Source organism: Talpa europaea, assembly GCF_964194135.1.
Source record: "Talpa europaea genome assembly, chromosome: X".
NCBI classification, from domain to species: domain Eukaryota; kingdom Metazoa; phylum Chordata; class Mammalia; order Eulipotyphla; family Talpidae; genus Talpa; species Talpa europaea.
The window spans coordinates 94,332,179-94,353,925 of NC_140081.1; positions in this window are offsets into that span (position 1 = coordinate 94,332,179).

A 21,747-nucleotide genomic window follows, 5' to 3' on the forward strand; every position below is an offset into this window, starting at 1 on the left:
CCTCTCCGTACACGTGAGATGCTGCCTTCTGCCCACAGGAGTGGGGCCACAATGGAAGACTTAATCAAGGCAGTTATTTAGCCCCACGCAGCCAGGGGAAAGAAAAGGTGACTGACCAAACGCAAGTAAATCCAACAAAATTAGTTTGCAAGTAAAGGCAGAGTCTTTTATGCTGCTGGTTAATTTTTCTGTGGGGGCGAAAGCGAATGCCAGTGCAGCAGCGGGCACGCTTGGGGTCTTTCGGCCAGCTCACCATCACCCCTGTGCGCAGAGCTGACGCTCCAGGCGGTGAGATTTACCAGAACGGGGCCTGATTAGGAATTTAAAAGGCACTACACTGAGAAAAGACGATGCCCCCTCTCTCCTATGAAATTAAAAATGAGGTTGCGCCATCGCATCAACCCTAACATATGTGTAAGAATGTTCTCCGCAGTTCTGTATTGACCTGGGTCGGTAGGTCCCTGAGTCCTTTGTTTTCTAAGTGTCTTTTATTTTAGTCTGTTTTCTTTCCCCCTCCCGCCTTCCCTTCTCTTCCTCCTCCTCCTCTTTCTCCGTCCCGACCTTCTCCCCCCACCCCTCCCTGCTGGCCTTACCCTCCCAAACCCGAGGAGCCTAGAAGCCTGGCAGGGTCAGCTTGGGGCTCCTTCACTGTGCAGATGGGGCCGGCTGTGCGTGGGGGTGCGGCCTGAAAGGGACGACGTGCAAGTTGGTTAAAGAGCGTGTTATAGAGACACAGCGCGTTCAGTTCAACGACACAAAGCTCAGGGATTTCCACAGCAAATGAAACCCAAAGTCGCAGCGCGGACGGGGCTGACCTCGCTGCATAAACGAGACCCGCTGGTAACGGGCATTCACCATGTTGCCCCCCACCACCGGGCAGCTCGCAGCCCTCCTCCCCGAGACCGAGTCGGGCCGGGAGCACTCAGGGTGCTGGAGTTTGGAACCTGCAGGAATGAGGGCTCGGAGGGAGCGGGCAGCCCGCCCGCCGGACCTGTCAGAGCAAACTAGCAAAGCGCTTTGCCGGCCAGTTTCTCAGCCGGGGTAGACCAGGCCTTTGTGACCTTTATCGTCTCCCACAGCCCACCTGCCTCCTGGGACCCTGGTGGCACTGCCCCTCCCTGACGCTGCTGACGTCCGCCTCTCTACCCAGCTAGTGCCCTCCAGCTCCAGTTTTCCAGGCAGCGACAGCACCTTTGTAAGCCCTTCCAAAAGCCCTGGCAGATTTAGTCCCTTCCCTGTCCCCGGATGCTCTGTCCCTCTCCGGGGCCCCTGTGATTGCGGTCGCTGCCTGTCCCCTGTGGCCAGGAACATGTCCTGCTGCTTCCTGCGCCTCTTTCTCCTTCTTGCCCCCACCCCCGCTGAGGGCCCAGCACAGGCAGTGAGGCCAGGGTGATTCCTGGGAAACACTCCCTGAAAGGGGGGCAGGGCAGTGCGGGAAGGTTCTCCCCGAGCGCGGCTGGCAGAGCGGCAGCCTTGTCCGAGACTCATGAAGCTGAATGTTCACACAAGATGTGCCGTGTCTCCTCACGATGAGAAGGTGTCTCTTCACGGCGAAGTTGACAGGAGAGTGAGAAAAAGAAACAGGACATGATGCATTCCTGTCACAGGAACAACCTGAAGGTCATAGCAGGCCCAACTGCTCACAAACAGGACGATCCCCAGTCAAAGCGTGGCAGCACCAAGGGCCGCCAGCACAGTGTGGGTGCCCAGCCCGCGCCAGCCAGCTTCCATACCCTCCCTAGCAGGGTTTAGCACCTCTGGGTGCATCTCCAGCGACTTTTGTTCCAGGTCATTAAGAGTGTAAATCATTTCTACCGATCCCTCAGGTTTCTGTGAATTTGGCCAATTTCCTGTTCTATTATTATTAATTTTTGGATAACAGAGCCAAGTTTAGCCCAATTAACGCCACTACAGACAGAAAACCAACGGTGGTCCTGTCTCTTTTTAAGGAATTGGACAGGCCAGTGTGTCCCCAATGACACGCCCGCTCAGCTGGACCCTGGGACAGAAGGCCTTTCTGATCAGCCGCTTATGATGCCCTTCTCATTTGAAAATATTCCTTCCATCTGGTTCTCCTGGTTCCCAAGTTTATCACCCTCCAAATCCCAAAGAGTTGGAAATTTCCAGCTCCACGCACTCACTCCCTGCTGCCCGGTTTTGCCTGAGGTAGGCGTCCAGCCAACAGGCCGGGCAGTGCTGCCTCAACCCAAAACTCTGAGGCTGAGCCCCCAGCAGAGGTTCCAGAGACCATCCTGCCGCCTGCCACGGGCCCTTGCACACCTTCACACCCATCCTGACTTCTGGCTCCCGGCAAGCCCTGCGGTCCGCTCGTCCAGCAGCTGCTCCAGGGCCGTGATCATTCCTTCCCATCCAAGTCAGACCCCCGCGGGCCGGGTCAGCGGAGGGCCCCACCCCGCCCTCTCAGTGCCTTTGCATCCTCTCCCCTCTGCAGCCACCTGACAAGCGCTGGTCTGGACAGGCTAATCATCCCCAATCCGACTTCTGTACCGTTAGGCCCAGCTCTGCCCTCTGGGAAAGCACAGTCCTCAGTAGCCTCATTATAAACCAGGCTCTGGGCCCTGTTGAGCCTTCGCTGCTGCCAGGCTTCAGGGAGTGTCACCCCCACTTTTCATGTAGCAGATATGGCCAGATGAGTTTCGGGTGCGAGACAAGCTCACAATGGCTTCTGTGGCCTAAGAAACTGCCAGTAAAACTCCTGGAGTGCTTGCCCTAAAGCTCACGTTTCCTGCTCAGCTATTGTTCTCTAGGCCTGCAGACAGCAGCTCTTCTTCCTGCACAGAATCAAGGGCCTAAGAAAGGACTGGTCTTGGCTTCCTGATGCCCCCCCCCCCCTTACCAGTGTAGAGCCTCTTCCTCCTCTCGGGCCACTCCGAGGCGACTCTTGTTCAAAGTAAGCCTGTCCTCTGCAATAGCCAATCCATTCCATTGGCCTTAACTGGATTTTGTGCCCAACTGATGGGCATCCATTGGAAGATGGATCCCGATGTCCATGCACTGCAATGGCCTTAAATGTCACCCATAAACCTACAACTCCTAAAGGTCTGTTTCCAACTTGGGCCTCACCAGGCTCAGAAAACCAACTGGCTCTTCAATATTCCTCCTACTTCCTGATCGCTCCCAGCCGCCCAGGACCTTCTGAGGACTTCTGCATGCACCCAAGAAACCGAGTTCCAGCAGCCCTACCCCAGGTCTAGATGAGGAGTGGGCCGCCTTACTCGTCTGGCAGCGCCTTCCATTCTCCAGACTGCAGTGATTGCTTCCAGCGCAGGCCGATGGCCCCCGCTGATTCAATTGAAGTGGCCTTCAGAACTCTTCCCTACCTGGTCGCTTGCTCCTGTATTCGTTCTTTCCCCATGTACGGATGGATGTGTGGACATGAAACCTGCGAGCACCGTGGCAATTTCACCACCACGAGGCCAGCCAGACTGACGCCCAGAGAAAGACAGGAGACAGAGTGAGCACGAATGAGTCGGGGTGCTGATCCACTCTGAAGTTTTGTGGCCAGGGGTTTTCTCAGTTCCGTGGGTCCTTATGGTTCCTTTTTTAAAGACTTATTTATTTATGCCTACAAGGGCTGGGGTGCAGGCCAGAGGTGCGGGGGGTGAGAGGACTCACCAGAGACAGAGCGGGGAGCAGAACAGGCAGATCTCCTGAGGTCCACTGCTGAGGGGAGCAGCCGGCAAGTCAGGAGAGGTCTGCTGCGCCATGTGGGGAGCTCCCTGGCTGGCCATCGAACTGGTGCTGCAGTGGCTGCGGACAGCTTCATAGGTTGCATCTTAACCCCTGGCACCACCAGGGAGGCCCTGCTGAAGCAATTTTGATACTGCTTTTATGTCACTAGCAGCGGATAACATTTGTTACATTGCCCCAAGCAGAACACAGGATTCTCCTCCTCCCAAACCCATTGTTCCTGCATGAGTTGTTGAAGTCCAAGGTCAGTCCATCTTCCTTTCTCTCCCCTCCTCCCACAAAGCCGCCTTTCCTCACCACTTCCTTTCCTCTCCAGCCACGAGAGTCCCTCTCCTGCACCACAGTGACTCAATCCCTCTTCAGTCCATTTTTCACACAGCCCCGTGAATTTCTAAACACTGGTCATGCGCTCGTGTGTTGAAATCTTTCAGAAACTTCCCATCACACTGAGAATAAAACCCATATTCTTTTAAAACAATTGTAACTTTTTGATTGAGGTAAGTTTGGTTTGCATATGATGTGGGGGATGGGTTCACCCCGCCTCAGGTGTGAGGTCCCACACCACACCACCACCAAGGCTCCCACACGCGCCCCCACCCCCGGGTAGCTTCAATTCTTCAGATTTCTAGGGTTTCTTTTGTCTGTTCCTTTGTTTTGTTTCTCTCTATTCCACACACAAGTGAAATCACCTGGTATGTCTTTCTCCTGACTTCCCTTAGCACAATGGCCTCCAGTTCCGTCCATGTTGTTGCTAATGGGAATATTTCATCTCTTTTTGTAGCCGAGGAGTGTGCCGTTGTGTAAATAGACCGCATCTTCTTAGTCTGTTCAGGTGTCGTTGGGCGCTTCGGTTATTTCCACACCTCAGCTACCACAGCAGTGCTGCGCGCACGCGGCGGGCATACAGCCCTTCAGATGAGGCCTCTTGCGTTCTTGGGGTGGGTCCCTGGAAGTGGAGTTGCTGGGTTGTGTGCTCGCTGCATTTTTAATATTTTGAGAAACCTCCCCAGTTGTCCACAGGGGCCCATCTGCATCCCCACCTGGTGGGCGAGGGCTCGTCTCCCTTCCCCCCTCACCAGCACTTGTTGTTTCTGGTCTTTTTTAGCTTGGCCGTTCTCACAGGTGTGAGCTGATAACTCTTTGTGGTTTTGATTTGTGTTTCCCTCATGAGTAGTGACGAAGCACATTTTCCACATGCTTCCTGGCCATCTGTCTTCTCTGGAGACGTGTCTATGTGGCTTTTCTGTCATTTTTTGATTGTAAAATCCATAGTCTTTACCACAGTGTACAACAAGGCCCTACGTGATCTGATCACAGTCTGGCCAATCAGCCGGGGAGGAGGCAAAGGCAAGCAGGCATCAGACAGTTGCATTCTTTTTAATTTCCTTGTGACAGTGTTGGTGAGAGACAATGGCAAACAGTTCCAGGCAGGCAAACCTTAGTTTCGGGACACCTGTGCGTCAACATGCACGCTGAAGCCATGAACCCAGGGAAACGTTGGCACAGAAGTCCCCCTTAAAGTGCGCCGCTGCAATGTGTGGGGCCCACCTCATCTCTCTGCGAGGACCCCACGAGCGGGGTTCTCTACTTGGGTCATTGGAAACAGTGTAGCCTCCACGAGCACTCAGCCCAGCTGCTGTCCTGAGGGTCACCAAATGCAGCGGTTTTCTTCCACCACTGGCTGCTGAACGTCTCCAGCCCAACAGAGAGGCGGGAGCGCGGCACGCACTGCAATGCAGACTTCCTCTGGCTCCACCTTAGTGTTATTGCTTTTTAAATCAATTTGTATTTTGCCCTTAGCCCCGATAGTCCAGTCCTTAAACAACCTATTGTATTCCAAGTGCTCTTGAAAATTTTCCTGATTCTATTTTTCCCTGATTCCATTTTGAGGCTAGGAGAAATCGAGAAATAAGAGAAATGCCAAAGATTATTTTTCATGTACACACGGTCATGTCTGTCAGAATACGCATCTCTTGAGAACGTAGCAAGTGGGTGAATCAGGTGCTTCGAATCAGTCAGTCTATATTTATCAACAATCTTGAAGCCTTTATGTTCACCAAGGCTGCTTTTTAGAGGTCACGTTCCTTTCTCTGTGGGACAAATATGAAACTGAGTCAGCACCTAAAGGACATTTCTAGTTTGCTGTCCTGGTCCCCATCTCGCCTAATACTGGCCACAGTCCCCTCTTGCACACTGTGAGCCAAGATGGAGGCGGGGGTGGGGACCTGGAGCTTTAGGCAAGGTTGCTCTGACATCTGTCACCTTAACTGCAGCTTTGGGCCGGGATCGGGGAGGAACAGGACTGGAAGCAGGATGATTCACTGAAAAGCTGTTACAATAACAAAGTTATGAGTAATAAGGACTGTGTCAGGTTCCAATCAGGGAACAGACGCACTCTAATTTTTACAATAGGAGAAATTCAGTGCAGGAGACTATACAGAAGATGGAATTACTGAGGAGCAAACCATGTAAGATGCAGCAAGAAGATATAAGCAACAGCAGAACATGGCTGCGACCCGACTGGAGAAACAGGAGGGGCCGGAGCCATGGAAGGCCTGTTGCTGGGAGATGGAGACCCAGAGACACTAGATGTGGCCCAACCGCCTCCCTCCCTGCCCCCCCCCCCCACACACACCCCAAGAGGGTACGGGCCTGCGAAATGCTGCCTGCACGGCGGAGTGGAGCAGGAGAAAGGAGGCCTGTCGGGGGCATGGAACCAAGGCTGCCGGTCTCCGCTCAGCAGGGCACGGCACGCCAGGCATCACGCTCCCACCACAGGCAGTGCCAGACCACAGCCCCATGCTGGGTCATGTTGGAGCCAGTTGGGGACCCAGAATCTGTCACGGCCTCTGAGATCCTATCTGGCCAGGCTGACTGAAGTCTCCACAAGAGAGAGCCATCATGCAGAAGCACGCTCTGTGGAGCCTAACAAGATGGATGTGAGTCCTGGGAGGCGGCTGGAGAGGGGCAGGCTTCTTCCAGCAAGCCAGTCTCAGCTGAAGCAAAAGAAAGATCAGTCTGAGAGAGGAGGACACGAGCAGGAGGGAACAGCCTTAGGCCCGGGAAGACAGGGAGCAGCCAGGCCCAAAATGGAGTCAGAGCCAGAGTGCCCATAGGCACAGCGGCAGGCAATAGAGCGAGATTTGCGAACATGTGATCAGAAGCAAACTCACCTGGGTCCCTCACACGATGGCCCTCGCTCCTCAGGGCTGGCCTGCCCTGTTCTACCAGACCTGCAGGCCAACCCAAGCCCCAGCACTGGCTAAGCACCTCACATTTCCCTACTGAGTCTTCTTTATAGAAAGAAGCAGGCCTGATGCAATCCAGTTGGATCATTTGCTTGTGCCTCCTCAATGCTCTAGAGCAAGAACCTGGGCCTGTGTCTGGCTGCCCCACATTGCCTAACACAATATTTCACAAAGTCGGTGCCCAGTCAACATCTGTTGATTGACTAAAAGCTAGAGAGTATTGCAATGTGGTCCATGCTGTGCATCAGGGGAACAGTGGCAGAGTGGGTGCGGCTGAGATGGTCCGAGCATCCGGGCACCCTGGTCGCCATCATAATGGAGTCCTTAGTGAGAGACCCCGGGTCAGCCATGACAGGGGCTCATGTGCAGTGGGTTCCAATCCTGGCTTTGCCTCTTAGTGGCTGTGTCATTTCTGGCAGGCAACTTTGCTTTGTGAGCCTCAGCTTCTGGGTGTGACAAGGGCCCATGGTTGTTGGGAAGACTCGGTGAGTCCAAAGCAGCATCCTCAGGAAGGGTCCCAGCCTCCAAGTCTGCGGCCTTTGGAGATGAGGCTCCCTGAGTGCAGGACAAGGGCTATTCCGGGACCCCCGAGAGCATCCTCTGCTGAGTCATTGATAATGAAGAAAATCAGTAAAACAATAAGTTCATTGAAAGATGAATAACATTACTCAAACTCTAACAAGGTTAACCAAGACAAGAAGACAACAATTACCAGTATCAGGAATGAAACAGGGAACCTCACCAGTGATCCCCCAGATATTAAATTGGTAGTAACAACACCGCAGACAACTCTACGATCAGAAAGTCAACAACTTTGATGAAATGGATCAATCTATGGAGGATCCACAGCAGCGCAAGGCTTGCAGGAGAAATCTGAGACCTCACTGGCTGTACATCTAGCAAATGCTCACACAGGCCTATTGCAACTGCTCCCAAGATCCTGGCAAGAACGTTTACGGATATAGATGAATTCATTTGAAAATTTATCTGGAAAGATAAAGGAACTGGAGATGATAGCTATAACATTTTGAAAAAGAAGAATCAATTGGTACAGCAATAAAGCTATGAAAGAGCAGACAGACACACGGAGCAATGGAATAAAAGGACTAGTCCCACACAAACATGCCCAAACCACTTGATAAAGATATAAAAACAATTTGGTGGAGGGCCTCCCCGGTGGCGCAGCGGTTGAGCGCTGGCTTGCGAAGCCAGCCGCAGCCTCTGCAGCGCCGGTTCAATCCCCGGCCACTGGGCAAGGGTCCCACTTGGGCGCAAACCTCTCCTGCCACCCGCTGCTCCCCTCAGCAGTGTGTTTCGTCAGTCTGCCTGTTCTGCTGCCCGCTCTGACTCTGGTGAATCCTGTCACCCTCCCGTGCTTCTGACTGTGCCCAGTGCTTGAATAAATAAATATATCTTAAAAAATAAAATAAATAAAATAAAATAAAAAACAATTTGGTGGAGGAAGAGAACCCACTTAACAAATGATGCGAAGCAGTAGGACATTCTTGGCAAAACCAAAACAAAAGCTATTGATCTAAACTCACACCTTATGCAAAAATTAACATAAAAAGAATAACTGACTTTGTTGTTAAACATAAAACTAAAACTTTTAGGAAAAAACAGGAGAAAATCTATAGGATGCAGGGTTGGCACAGAGTTCTTATTCTTGAAACCACAAACAGATCAATAAAAAGAAAATTAATAAATGAGACTTCAGCAGTGTTAAAAACTTTTGCTCTACACGACACCTTGTTCAAAGACTTACACAGAAGATGCACACAGAGAACTATTCACAAGCCATACGCCCAAGAATGTGCCAGTGTCTTGATACATATATAATGAACTCACAAAACTCAACAGTCAAAACCATCCCAGCTAACGCAGCTAGGAAATGGGCGAGAGACATTTCACCAAAGAGGATGAACAGCTAGCGATTGAGCAACAATGAGATGTTGCTATGCACTTGTCAAAATGGTTAAAATAAAACAAGGTGAGAAGAAACGCTGCTGTGGACGCAGAGCACCTCATCACTCAGAAAGTGCTGGAGGTAATATTACAAAATGGCGCAGCCACTCTGGAAAACACAGCGGTGGTTTCTCATAAAACTAAGCGTGCAGCCCCCTATGAGCCACAGGCCCCTGGACATCTGTCCAGAGAAGTGAACACTTATTTTCCCACAGAGCCTGCACATGAAGTTTCAGAACTGTGTTGTGCATCATAGCCAAACACTAAAAACAAGCCAGATGTCCTTTAATGGGGGCAGTGGACTAATAAAGTGTGGTGTATACACACCACGGAACACCACTGAACAATAAAGACACGAACGACTGTTGTACACTGCCATGACCCAGATGTGTCTGCGGAGTGATGCTGAGTGAAAAGAGCTTTCGTGGCGTACGATATAATGAATAGAATATTCTTGAAATGACCACAAAATAGAAGAGAAATAGGTACCAGGGACTACAGAGGGGATGAAGGTAGGGGCAAGTATACTGGTCCATCAGTGGGCAACATTAGGGATTCTTGAAATGATGGGAATGTTCTGGATATTGACTGTGCCCATGTCAATATCCCAACCGTGATATTATACCAACTCGGTTTTACAATCCATTATCACTAGGGGAATGATAAAGGGTGCATAGGATCTTTTTATCATGTGTTATAACTGCATGTGAGTCTACAATTCATCTCAGAATTAAAAGTTTATTATAAAGTCCTCAGTAAGCCATTGCTTGCACTAAGGGAGCCACTCCAACTGCTCACCTTCCAGAAGCCATTGCTCCACATATGGCTTCTTGCTGGATTTAGGCTTCCAGACGCTGTTATTTTGGTGCCAGGATGTGCTGCTGTTGACCATTAGTGGTGGGAGACCCTTGGTTCTGCAGAGAACCTTCAGTTGCTTAATGTGCAGTGTGGAGTGTGTGCCTTTTGCAGGGAGCTCTGTCACCCTCCCAAATCAGTGCACACACAGGCAGGAACCCGAATCCTTTTCTGTCCTTTCCTGCAGGACAAAGTGGAGTCTTTCATCTTGTCTTCGGTGCTAGACCTCACCCAGTCGTTCCCTGTGTCCAGCCAGCTGTGGGCCTTCCAGTCTGGCCACCAGCCCCGCAGGACCCAACCTGTTCCTCCTCACACACCTCCCCTGCCTCCCTCCCTCAGCTGCCCCCCTTCAGGAAACTCACAGAGACACACATGCAAAATGTCACAACGGGGGTTTTATTTGAATCATCGCCACCTGTGCGCCCTGTCGCGCAGGGTCTGTGGATACCATGGGCCTTCCTTGGGGGCCAGCCCTCGGACAGTCAGCAGGGAGTTCTAAGGCCTCGCTCTGAAGCTACTGGCTGCTCAGGTCCTCAGTTGAGACTCTCCCAAGTCTTTTCGTCCTGCCCCGGCTCATTTCTGTATAGCTTCTCACTCTGCCTGTAGCAGCGGCTGCGTCGTTTTGACTCTTTGTCTTTCTTACACTTTCTGGATGTTCTGGGCGAGTTTGGAGAAGCTTCTCTTCTTGAATCCCTTTAAAAGTGTCTTTTTGTCCTCATGTCTGTTGTCTGTTTCTGCTGAGGGGACAAGGGAGTGGGAACAGGCCGTTGGTCTCGGGGGAGATAATGAAGGTTGGGTGAACAGGGACTTCTGGAGAAGGGGCAGGTCTGCCAGGGAAGGGAGGGGTAGAGTCCCGTGAGGGCTCAGTGGCAAAGCAGAACCTTGGTGGGTGGCCTCAGCTTGGCACCACTGCTGCACCTGGGCTCTCAGGCAGTCTTCCTCTTTTTCCTTCTGGGTCTGGAACTGTGCTAGGGGCGCATGGTTTCCTGGTCACTCTTGTGCGCACCACACACCTCTGAAACCCGCAACACACCCCCTCACCAGCAGGAGGGCCACACCCGCAACTTTGTGTGGTCGGCCAGGCGTTCCCCAGCCCGTAAGAGCCCTGGGGTGCCTTGGATGTCATAATGCGGCCCCTGTCACGTCTGCAGGGGGAGCGGGGTTGCCGAGGACGGTGAAGTGCAGGCAATAGGCGGCGAAGCAGCATCCGGCACCGCAGCGAGCGGGGAGAAGCGAATGTTTCGGTTGGAGAAAGACGGCATTTCTTCAGCACCCCCTAAAGGACCTTCTCAGAGTGACCAACCGTGATTCCTCATCACTCCTTGTCATGTGACCCCAAGGCCACCCATTTGGTATTTCATTGTTCTCTCTCACGCCTCACCATTATCTGGTTCCTGTGTGTCTTCCCTACGGACCCGCCCAAGGCACCGTGGCTGCCTTCACCTGTGGAGAGCAAACTCCTTCCACTTCCTTCCGAAACAGAATTCCCTGATGCACCTTGAAAACCGCTTATCTCTTGGCTACTACCAGGTATTTTCCATCCCGCTTGCTTTTCCTCATGCCCGTGCAGCCTCCGTTCCCGAGGTTGAAGTCACTGGTGTGTGCAGGCCACAAACCGTCCTCACCGGGTTCCTGAGTCTTGTGTCAAACCTGGTGGGTTGTGTTCGCCTCTGGAGGGAGAGCGCCCGGCCTCGCATTACAACCAGGGGGTAAAATGAGGCGGGGACTCACGGCAGAAGCTGTGCTTGGTGCTTGCATGTAGGAAAGGGCGGCCTGCCAGGCCAGTGACGAGGAGTGCGGCGCTGACGCGGTTCTGTCTAATGCGACGAGGGGAAAGCGGCTCCAGACCACGTGACACAGAACATTCTTTCACTCTAATAATTGATTCTAGAATTAATACTTGATTTTTTTAACAGTTGAATTGAACAATGTCATGGGATGCAGGATCAATATGTCAAGATGACCTGGGCTTTTATTCTAGCAATGAACTGGGAATTGAAATCTTAAAAGTAAATTTAAAGTAGCATTAGAAAAAATGAATGACAAAAAGATACAGCTATCAATTTTACATATATAGTTACAGAAAATATACATATTATATACAAATATATATTTATTTAATATATAAATACATAAAATATATACATAATATATTTTAATTGCTACATTAAAATGTATGACTATATAATAAAATGCAAACAGGAAAACAATGAAGCTGACATATGTCTCGCCATACGAACCAGGAGTAAAGACAAGACACACATTACCAATGTTACAAAAGGAATGGCAGGCCTCTCTACTGATCGCATGAACATGACAAGATTAAAAAGAAATATGAACATAGATCTGAGGCAACCAGTAGGGGAGGGAGTACAGGGGGCGAGGGTGACAGCGGGATGGGGGAACAGCACAGTGGACTATGGTGGAAGACTCGGGGTGCTTTGGTGGTGGATGATGATGTAAAGCGATGTGAAAAAAAAAACCTCTCCTACAGTAAAAAAAAGAAAAAGATTTAAAAAGGAGATTTTAAAACTAAAAAACAACTTATTCTCTTAAAAAGATACTGTTAAGAGAGTGAAATGAAATGTCATAGACAAGGAGAAATTTGCAGTACATATACCTGATAAAGGATTTTTCTTCAGAATATACAAAGAACCCAAAACTCAAGAATAGAGAATAACCTAATTAAAAGCCGAGAAAAAGATCTGAACAGACACTTCACCAAAGAAGATATACAGATGAGGCAAATGAGCATATTAAGATTTTGAACATCCATCATTAGAAAATTTAGATGAGGTACCCATACACATCCATTAGACTGTCAAAAATCCAAAAAGCTTAGAAAACCAATCGCTGGTGAAGATGTGGAGCAACAGGAACTCTTGCTCATTGCTTGTGGAAATGCAAATAGTACACGGACTTTGAAAGACTATTTTCTTTCCTTTTTATAGCGGTAACATTGTTTTTCAACACTGTATGTGATTTAGAGGGATAAGATGACCCCCTTCAGACGCATGTGACCACACCACAGCCACCACCAAGACACCCAGAGCTGCCACCCTAGTCCACTGTGCCCCTCCCCATGCCACTCTCTTCCCCTCCCCCTCCCCTCTGGTAGTCTCAGATTTCCAGATTGTGTTATTGGTTTGGTTCTATCTGACCCTTTGTCTGGTTTCTCTGTATTCCACATAGAAGTGACACCATCCGGTATTTATCTTTCTCCTTCTGACTTATTTCACTCAGCATCATCCCCTCCAGTGAAATCCAGCAACCATACTCCTAGATATTTCCCCAGCCACATAGGAATGTACATAGCAGCTTAATTCCTGGTTACCCCCAACAGGAAGCAACCAAGATGGCTTTCATTAGGTGAATGGATAAACAAACTATAGTACAACCATAAAAAATGAACACTATTGAGCAATAAAAAGGGATAAGTTGCAAGTCACACAAAGGCATGGATGAGTCTTAAATGATACGTCAAAGAGGCAAGTCTGAAAAGGTTAAGTAGTCATTTACATGATAGTCTGGAAAAGGCAAAATCACAGGGCTGCTCAGCCTATCAGCAGTTGCCAAGGGACTCCCAGGGCAAGCGCAGGGAACTTATCGGGCAGTGGAACTATCTCTGGATATTGTGACAGTGGGCAGGGGGTCCCACGCACTTATCAAAACCTGTAGAATTTTACAGTGCAAAGAGTCAGCCTTGACTTAAGTGAATACCGAACTTTAAAAGTCATTCAGGAGGTTAGGGAACCTCAGGATGGAATGCAGGCTGTCACAAAAGAAGCTAGCGGCATTACAGACTTATGAAAACAGCCTCAGTGAAGCAGGAGGAGGGCGAAGTTCCTGAAAGTAAACTCAGCGATGAGTGGAGTCTGTAGGACTAAAAGCGAAATGAATTGCCCACAAACACGGCACTCTAATTGATCAACTTGTTTCTCGTGAGGATGCAAAGGCGTGGGTTAGCAGAGCTGGTACAGCTACACGTATACACTGGAATTGAATCATTAATTAAATGGATGGCAGATGCCAGGAGCCAGATTTATGACAGATGGAGTGGGAGGGAGCAGATCAGCACAGGTCCTGTGTTACCAGGCTAGAGCCGGAACATCAGTGTAAGTCATGTTCAGCTTAATTTAGATGTAGATGGTTACACCTATAAATATTTATAGATGTTACACATGTTAACACACACGCATAGATTAACTGCTTTGTCAGCAGAGAGGGTCTTTTGACTAAGGGCTCCCCAGTAGCAATGAGCACGCCTAACACTCTGATTTAGGTTTCTAAAATCACTCTCCCCCAGAAGCAGCCAGATAACTTTAGAGAAATGGCTAGATCTAGGACTTGGGTAAGAAATATACAAGATGATCCCCGGAGCACCTCATAACCCTGGAAAGTTAGGGCTAAAGAAGGCCAGACCTATAATTTTTCCCCACCAAAAAAAAAAAAAAATTGCAGAGAAAAAGAGGCCATATGGAAGGATCCTATAGTTTAAAAAATACTTTAAAAAATCATCTGTAGGCCTAAGGAATGATAATTATATTGGGTTTCTATTTTATAAAATAATTCTTATCCATTAAAATGCATATTGCAATATTTAGAGAGCCAGTGGTATGTATGAGATCTTCAGTTGTTTTTTTGACGTGTCATTCAAGCTGCTGAGACGCAGCTTAGGTGGGGATATAACTGGATTACATTGGTCATGCTTTTAAGTTTGTTGAGATTAAGTACAGGGTATTTGGGGTTCTTCAGAGTATTCTTATTTCTACGTAGGTTTGAGAGTTTCCGTAATAAGTTTTTATTTTAAATATCAGATATTGAAAGATAAAACTAAGTGAAACTGACCACTTATTTGGAAAAAAAGACTCATTAAATTGATCCATAAAAAAGGGATGACTTGAATTAAACCATACAAACTGAAATTATATGCAAAGTCCAACTCACCATGAAATGTTCCAGAACAAGCAGTTTTAGAGGCCATTTCTACCAAGTGGTCAGAGAAAACTTACCAGCTCATGTCAACTCATCAAAGCACACACAAATAAGGGCACTTGTTCAATTTATTCTCTGGGTTGTTCTTTTTGATTCAAAAACCAGATGAGGATCCTCCCCATAAAAAAAAATCACCTCAGGGCCTCCCCGGTGGTGCAGCGGTTGAGCGCTGGGTTGCGAAACTGCGCGCGGCCTCTGCGGCGCAGGTTCGATCCCCGGCTGCTCCCCGGCCACCAGAGGAGGGTCCCACATGGCGTGCAGACCTCTCCTGCCACCCGCTGCTCCCCTCAGCAGTGTACTTCGGTCCTTCTGCCTGCTCTGCTCCCCGCTCTGGCTCTGGTGAATTCTCTCACCCTCCCGCGCTTCTGACTGTACCCAGTGCATGTATAAACAAAACAAAAAACAAACAAACCAGCAAACAAATAAATAAAGCATGCCTCTATAAAAAAAAAAAAATCACCTCAGCCAAGTTCAATCAAATCATGTCAAATATTTTATATAATTTGGTAGCATATCTAACAATTGGTGATTTAAAAGTACAGCCTTTTACCAAAGAATGAAATTATGACTTCACATGAGAAAAATACCACTTTCTTACTAAAAAACTGAAGAAGAAAAAGGCATTCCATCATCTCAATGGGTGCAGAAAAGCTTTTGAAAGAAATTCAACAGGGTAAGAATATTTAGTAAACTAATAGTAAAAGGAAACTTCTATTCCCTAAAAGCAGCACGAAGCACGCTTACAGCGAAATGTTCTCAAAACAGTACTGAAACAGGGGGCCTTCCTGGTTCTCAAGGGGTTAAGCCTCACCACTATGAAGCTATCGCTGGGGAGCTGACCCACATGGCCCAGCAGACCTCTCCTGTCTCCCCTCAGCAGTGTGTTTCAGTAGATCTGCCTGTTCTGTTCCCCACTCTGTCTCTGGTGAGTCCTCTCACCACCCCCCCCTCGCCTCTGGCCGACACCCCAGCCCTTGTATGCATAAATAAATAAATCTTAAAATAATTTAAAAAAAAAACAGTACTGGAACACAAAAGCCAGGTCTGTGGACAGCAGCATAATGAACACTGGAGAAAACAGAGTGACAGTATGATTATTATCTTGAAAATGTGAAGAAATAAGCATGTGGAGTAATCTAGGGAAGGAGAGTTCAGAATGATGTTGTGGAGCAGATCTCTTTAGCAAAATCAAAACCATTGCCACACAAAAGCAATAACAAAGTAGAACAATGAATAGACAATAGCCTCGTCACACAGCAAGAAAATCCAAGAATTACCTTAAAAGAAGTCTAACAAAATGCAAATGGCAACTATCAAAGGTAATATCTGAAATATTCATGGATGGGGAGCTGACTTCTAAAAGATGTCAAATCTCCTTAAATTGTTTACAACTTAGTGCCTCACCTTGAGGCACTACTGAGCTGACAAGTGTGGGCTGCTGTTTCCTGCTTCCCAAATCAGCCCTGGAAAGCTATAGTAGGGGGCTGGGCTCGGGGCCACGGAGGGAGAACCGGGTCTCGCCTGTGTCGAGGTGGGACAGAGACATGATACTGAGGGACCCCGGACCCCGCAGCAGAGTCAGTCTGTTATAGGACAGGGAGAGGGGCAGCCCAAACCCCGCAAACCTGCCTATTCTACATGGGTTCTGCCATCCACCGCATCAACACAAAACATAGGAGACTTTAATGGGAAGGAACTTAAATAAAACTAGGAAACAATACAGGTAAGGCAAAGAGTCTAGTTTCTAAGTGAAGCACCCAAAGTGACCCGTCCCCTCATGGGTAAAACTCCATCCATATGGGATCGGCCCAGAGCAAGGCCCCAAAGCCTGCCACAAGTCTAAAGCATCTTCCAGTGGGGGCCCACAGAAAAGGGTCACAAACAACTGGACAAGCCCAGAAGGAAAAGAGCAAAATCAACATCAAGATAAAAGCTGCCATTGTCACCTCCCCACGGGTCTCACCCACATCTGTGTCACCCAGTCTATGACCAAAAGACAAGCACAGTTTCTTCACGTGTCTCTAGGCTCCATGCGCCTCCTCCAGGTCTCCTTCTGGCTCCATCCTGCTTCCTACCTCAGTCTCTTCTGCAGCTTCTCCTCTTCCTGCTCAGCGCCACCCTCCCTTGGGTGGGGCAGGGAACCTGGAACTTCCCCCTTTCCTGGGGACCACCCTGTTACAATCCCCCCTTTTAATTTTTATTCCACCATATCTATGGTGGCACAGATCTCAGGGTGTAATCTTAGGAGACAGTCTTTTTTTCAGGGTTACAATGTGTGTAAGAGAAGCAACAATTAGTCAGCAGCATTGTCCATGAATGTCCAGTATGACAGTTTCATTACTTAAAAATAGTCCATTATCCAAGCCAAAAGAAAAAAATTTGGAGCATTGGCTAAAACAAGATAGCAAATATATCAAAATCACAGGGAAAAAATGTTAAAATGGTTCAACTGATGTAAAACACAAATTTTCTCAACCTTGATCCCAAACTTTTAACAGCATAGCAAAAGTTTGCAAACTAAATCTACTTTTAAACCATTTTTCCTATTTTTGCATAAAATCACAGGGCAGAAATAACTAACAGCAATTTTTAGCTGGCTTTGTTGAAATACCCCATATAGGATCAGAGCGAACCGGTGGCATCCGGTCGACGTAGGCTTCAGGTATAAAGTTGGTCTCATCAGACTCCACCTGGGCTTTCCTCTTCTCGAGGGTACCAGGGCATTTTCGTTGGCCGGGTTGTCCAGTCCTGCCCATGGAGGCAAGCTTCCTCACCTTCTTTGGAGGTCTGTGGAACCCTACAAACAAAGCAAACAGTTTCTCCTCTTCTTGGTTCAGCTCTTTTTCAACTTTTTGGAAGAACTCCACACAAAGCCACACAATCAAACTTATGTCCAATTTTTTTTGTTAAAACAGACAAAATCCCTATGGAAGTTATGCAAAAACAGACTCTAAGATAAGTAGCAAAAATTACTACCACTATTTGTATGCTGTGTTGGTATCAAGGGGAGAGAAAATGTGACAAGTTAGCTTTGCTGGAAAAAAATTGCTGCAGATCCTGGTTACTCAAAACAAAAAAAAACAAAACAAAAACTTCGTGGATTCAGGACAGAATGCATAAAAAAAAATTTCCAGTATTATGTCAAAGAAACCTTAGTAAATGTCAGGTGTATTTCCAGGTCTATTCAGTCCTTTGTAGGAAAGTTTTTTTACTCTCAACAGTTCCATCAATAGGAATCTGTTGAGACCTTTTCTCCCTATATTTCCAGAAACAATTCCTGTAGATATGAAACAATTGAATTATACAATATTACAAGGTGACAATCACCATTGACAATTTACATACATACCAGATACTGAGAGGTTTTTTTTTTTGCACATTTTAGAAAACTACTGTTAACATATTGTACATACCAAAGTTTTACCATTTTCTCAAGTGACAATGCTTCCCTTCCAGTTTACTTCGTTAGGTAAAAGCCAAATAGAACAAATTCATGTAATGCCTTCCCAGGAGGAAAGGGAGAAACTTCGTGGAGTGTCTCAGGAGCTCTACTGAGGTTCCACAAAATTTCCTTGCATCAGCCAAATGACAGGCTACCAAATTTGTACTTGAATTTAGATTTCTGGGAAGCTTTGCCATAAATATCAGAAAAATAACAGAAACAACAATGTTCAATCTCTATGAAGGCACCGGCTTAGTTCAGTAGCACAATGTTGACAATCAAACCATAACCTTTAGTTTTTCTCATAACTGGAGACTCTTTTTTTTTCAACGTCTATGGGCACCACGTATACCAATATTTCAACCTCTCTAGGCCAAGACAGACACAAGGACATACAGACATACAACATATAGACAAAGACAGTTTTTTTTTTTAAGTTATGCCACGTAGAATATGTTATGTAACTGCAGTTTTACTCCATAGGCTCAGAAAAAAATGTCCAAGTCCAAAAAAATGTGGAGTGTTGCTGGCAGAAAAATTTCCGCTTGTCATCTTACAAACCTAAGACTTTGGAAATAGGAAGGAAAAGTTTTATTAATCACAAGAGTTACATGACCTTGTTTATCACCTTAGGGTTTTCAGTGTTGAAGACTTTTTGTTAGAAGTCAATCCTGGGGTATTCTGCACAGCAACTGAAAGAATAAAAGTTAACTTTTAAGCAAAAGGAGTCATCTCTTGTTAGCCACCAAGCAGGCACTCCTTGGGTTTCCTGGAATAGAACCTGAAAAAGCAAAATCAAATTATCAGTAATTAACTTTCAATTAAAAGGAATCATCTCCTTACTTCTGTTAGCCACTCTGGGACAGAAGCTGAAAGAGCAGATTCAACATCTAAGCACAAATTACACCTCCCCCACACTAGGGAGGGACAACAACAACACAGGTATGAAAACCTGGTACAGCTATATGATGCACCCTAAAGAGTGCTTTCCATAACAGACCTTCCTCTGTAGGAAGCAGAAACTTAGAATCTTGTCTTACACCAGCAATTGAACAAATCCAGGATTCAAAATGGCAAACATGCCCAAAACAAATTGTGTAGACAAAATTCACAGCAGCAAATCCTTTCAGACTCAGACAAAATCTTGTTAATTTTTCTGATCCAGACTTTGCAAAAATTCAAGTTATCTCCAAGAATCCATCAAGGCTACCAGCAATTACCAGTTACTGCTTAAGGGTACTCTGCACTTAACACCCAGGCATACATTTGCTAATTAAAACACCACTGCTCCACAGTTGGCTTGCAAAACCGGTCAGACACAGGGCAGGAAGTAGTCAAAGACAAAGCAACATATTAAAGAAGAACCATTATTGCCTTTAGAAATGCTAATGAGACAGCAGAGATTACAAAAAGAAAGAAAAAAAAGTTCCAAAGTCCTAGCAACAAGAACCTCTGAATTTTACAAGAGCACTCCAAGTGGCCTCAGACGCCATCTTTGATCTGGCCACATGGTCCTACGTACTGCCTAATATTTTGAGTAAAACTGGCGCAGAACAATTTCCACAAAATCAAATGTCTTAGCAAGTCACTACAAACAAATTACACACAAACACACAGAATCTTCACAAAGCCCAAGCCAGTTTTTCAACAGCAAATCGACATATGAAACAAACACACTGGAGAAACCAAAAATCACATTTGCGCTTATGGTAGCCAGTGCCAAAGGGAAGCCCAATTTCCCCATGGGCCTGACTAACCACGGATGGCTCTGTCCTAAATCACGTTGGACACCAAATCTGTTATAGGACAGGGAGAGGGGCAGCCCAAATCCCACAAACCTGCCTGTTCTACATGGGTTCTGCCATCCGCCACATCAACACAAAACATAGGAGACTTTAATGGGAAGGAACTTTAATAAAACTAGGAAACAATACAGGAAAGGCAAAGAGTCTAGTTTCTAAATGAAGCACCCAAAGTTACCCGTCCCCTCGTGGGTAAAATCTATCCAAATGGGACTGGCCCAGAGCAAAGCCCCAAAGCCTGCCCCAAGTCTAAAGCACCTTCCAGTGGGGACCCACAGCAAAGGGTCGGAAATAACCAGACAAGCCCGAAGGAAAAGAGCAAAATCAACATCAAGATAAAAGCTGCCATGGTCACCTCCCCACGGGTCTCACCCACATCTGTGTCACCCAGTCCACGACCAAAAGACAAGCGCAGTTTCTTCACGTGTCTCTAGGCTCCACGCGCCTCCTCCAGGTCTCCTGGCTCCATCCTGCTTCCTTCCTCAGTCTCTTCTGCAGCTTCTCCTCTTCCTGCTCAGCGCCACCCTCCCTTGGGTGGGGCAGGGAACCTGGAACCTCCCCCTTTCCTGGGGACCACCCTGTTACCAGTCCTGGAGGCCCCAGGGTGGGGCAGGCCGTGTGGCTTCCCCACTACTACAGCTGAGTCTGAGAGAAAGGGGGGTCTTTGCATAGGAGCATGCACATGGCTCTCTTTATGTGCACACAGTCTACACGTGTTACACACTGACACTAGGTAGAGAGGTGGAACACATTTACTATACGCATTCACACAAAGGTTAGAACACCAACCTTACTGCCCTCCATGATGCAATAGGAGGCCCCTCAATAGGGCAGAGTCCCCGAGTTCCCTGAGGTGGAGGGGGTGCTTCCCCCGACCGCGCTGTTGGGTCCCTCAGAGATTTCCTCGAGGGTCTGTGTGTGTCCCCTTAGTCCTCCCTCTGATCCTCACCTTGACTGCGGTGTGGCTGGGCCTTCCTTGAGTTTTCAGGGCTGGAGGACTATGTGGTGTTCTGAAGTCCACATTCAGGTCTGTGAGAGACTGGGGACTTGATACTAAGAGCAGGGCCTCAGGTGGGCAGAAGGAGGAGCATGGACTAAAGTTAAGGTGAGGACATTAAGGGAGTATTGGTAGATGGATCGTATGGCAGAGAAGACCTCAGAGGCCAGCCAATGACCATGTGGCCTCCTGACTTCCGCAGGCAGGGTTGAAATATACCTGAGACTGGGTCTGAGGAACAGGGCCTTAAATCAGCAGAAGGAGATGGGGCCTGCTTCCACCGGAAGGAAGTAAGGAACTTGAGGGAGGGTAATGCCTGCTGTCAGTGTTGGCAGACCTCAGGTGTCAAATTGAGAACCCTGGGAGAGCCTTGAGGGAACCCACACCAGAATGCAGGAAACCCCAAACTCCTGCCCCTTCTTTTAGCCATGAAAACACCTGAAGCTGCAAGTGGTACCCCCTCATTTCCATCTTTGGTATCTTGTAAGGCAAACCGTTCTTTTAAGGAGGGTGGCCTCAGGTAACAGGCAGAAGCCCTGCCAGGGATCAAGGTGAGCAGTGAGAGTACCATACCCCCAGGCCAAAGCAGATGGACCCCACAGTATCCAGCCATCTCTTGTCCTTCCTGGGAGGCCCTGGGCAGTTGTGGCCATGGAGTCTCCTCACATTTTTCTCCTCTCTCCGAGGGCTGTGGGGTCTTGTTCTGAGAGCTTCACCTCAGATCAGCAGAGG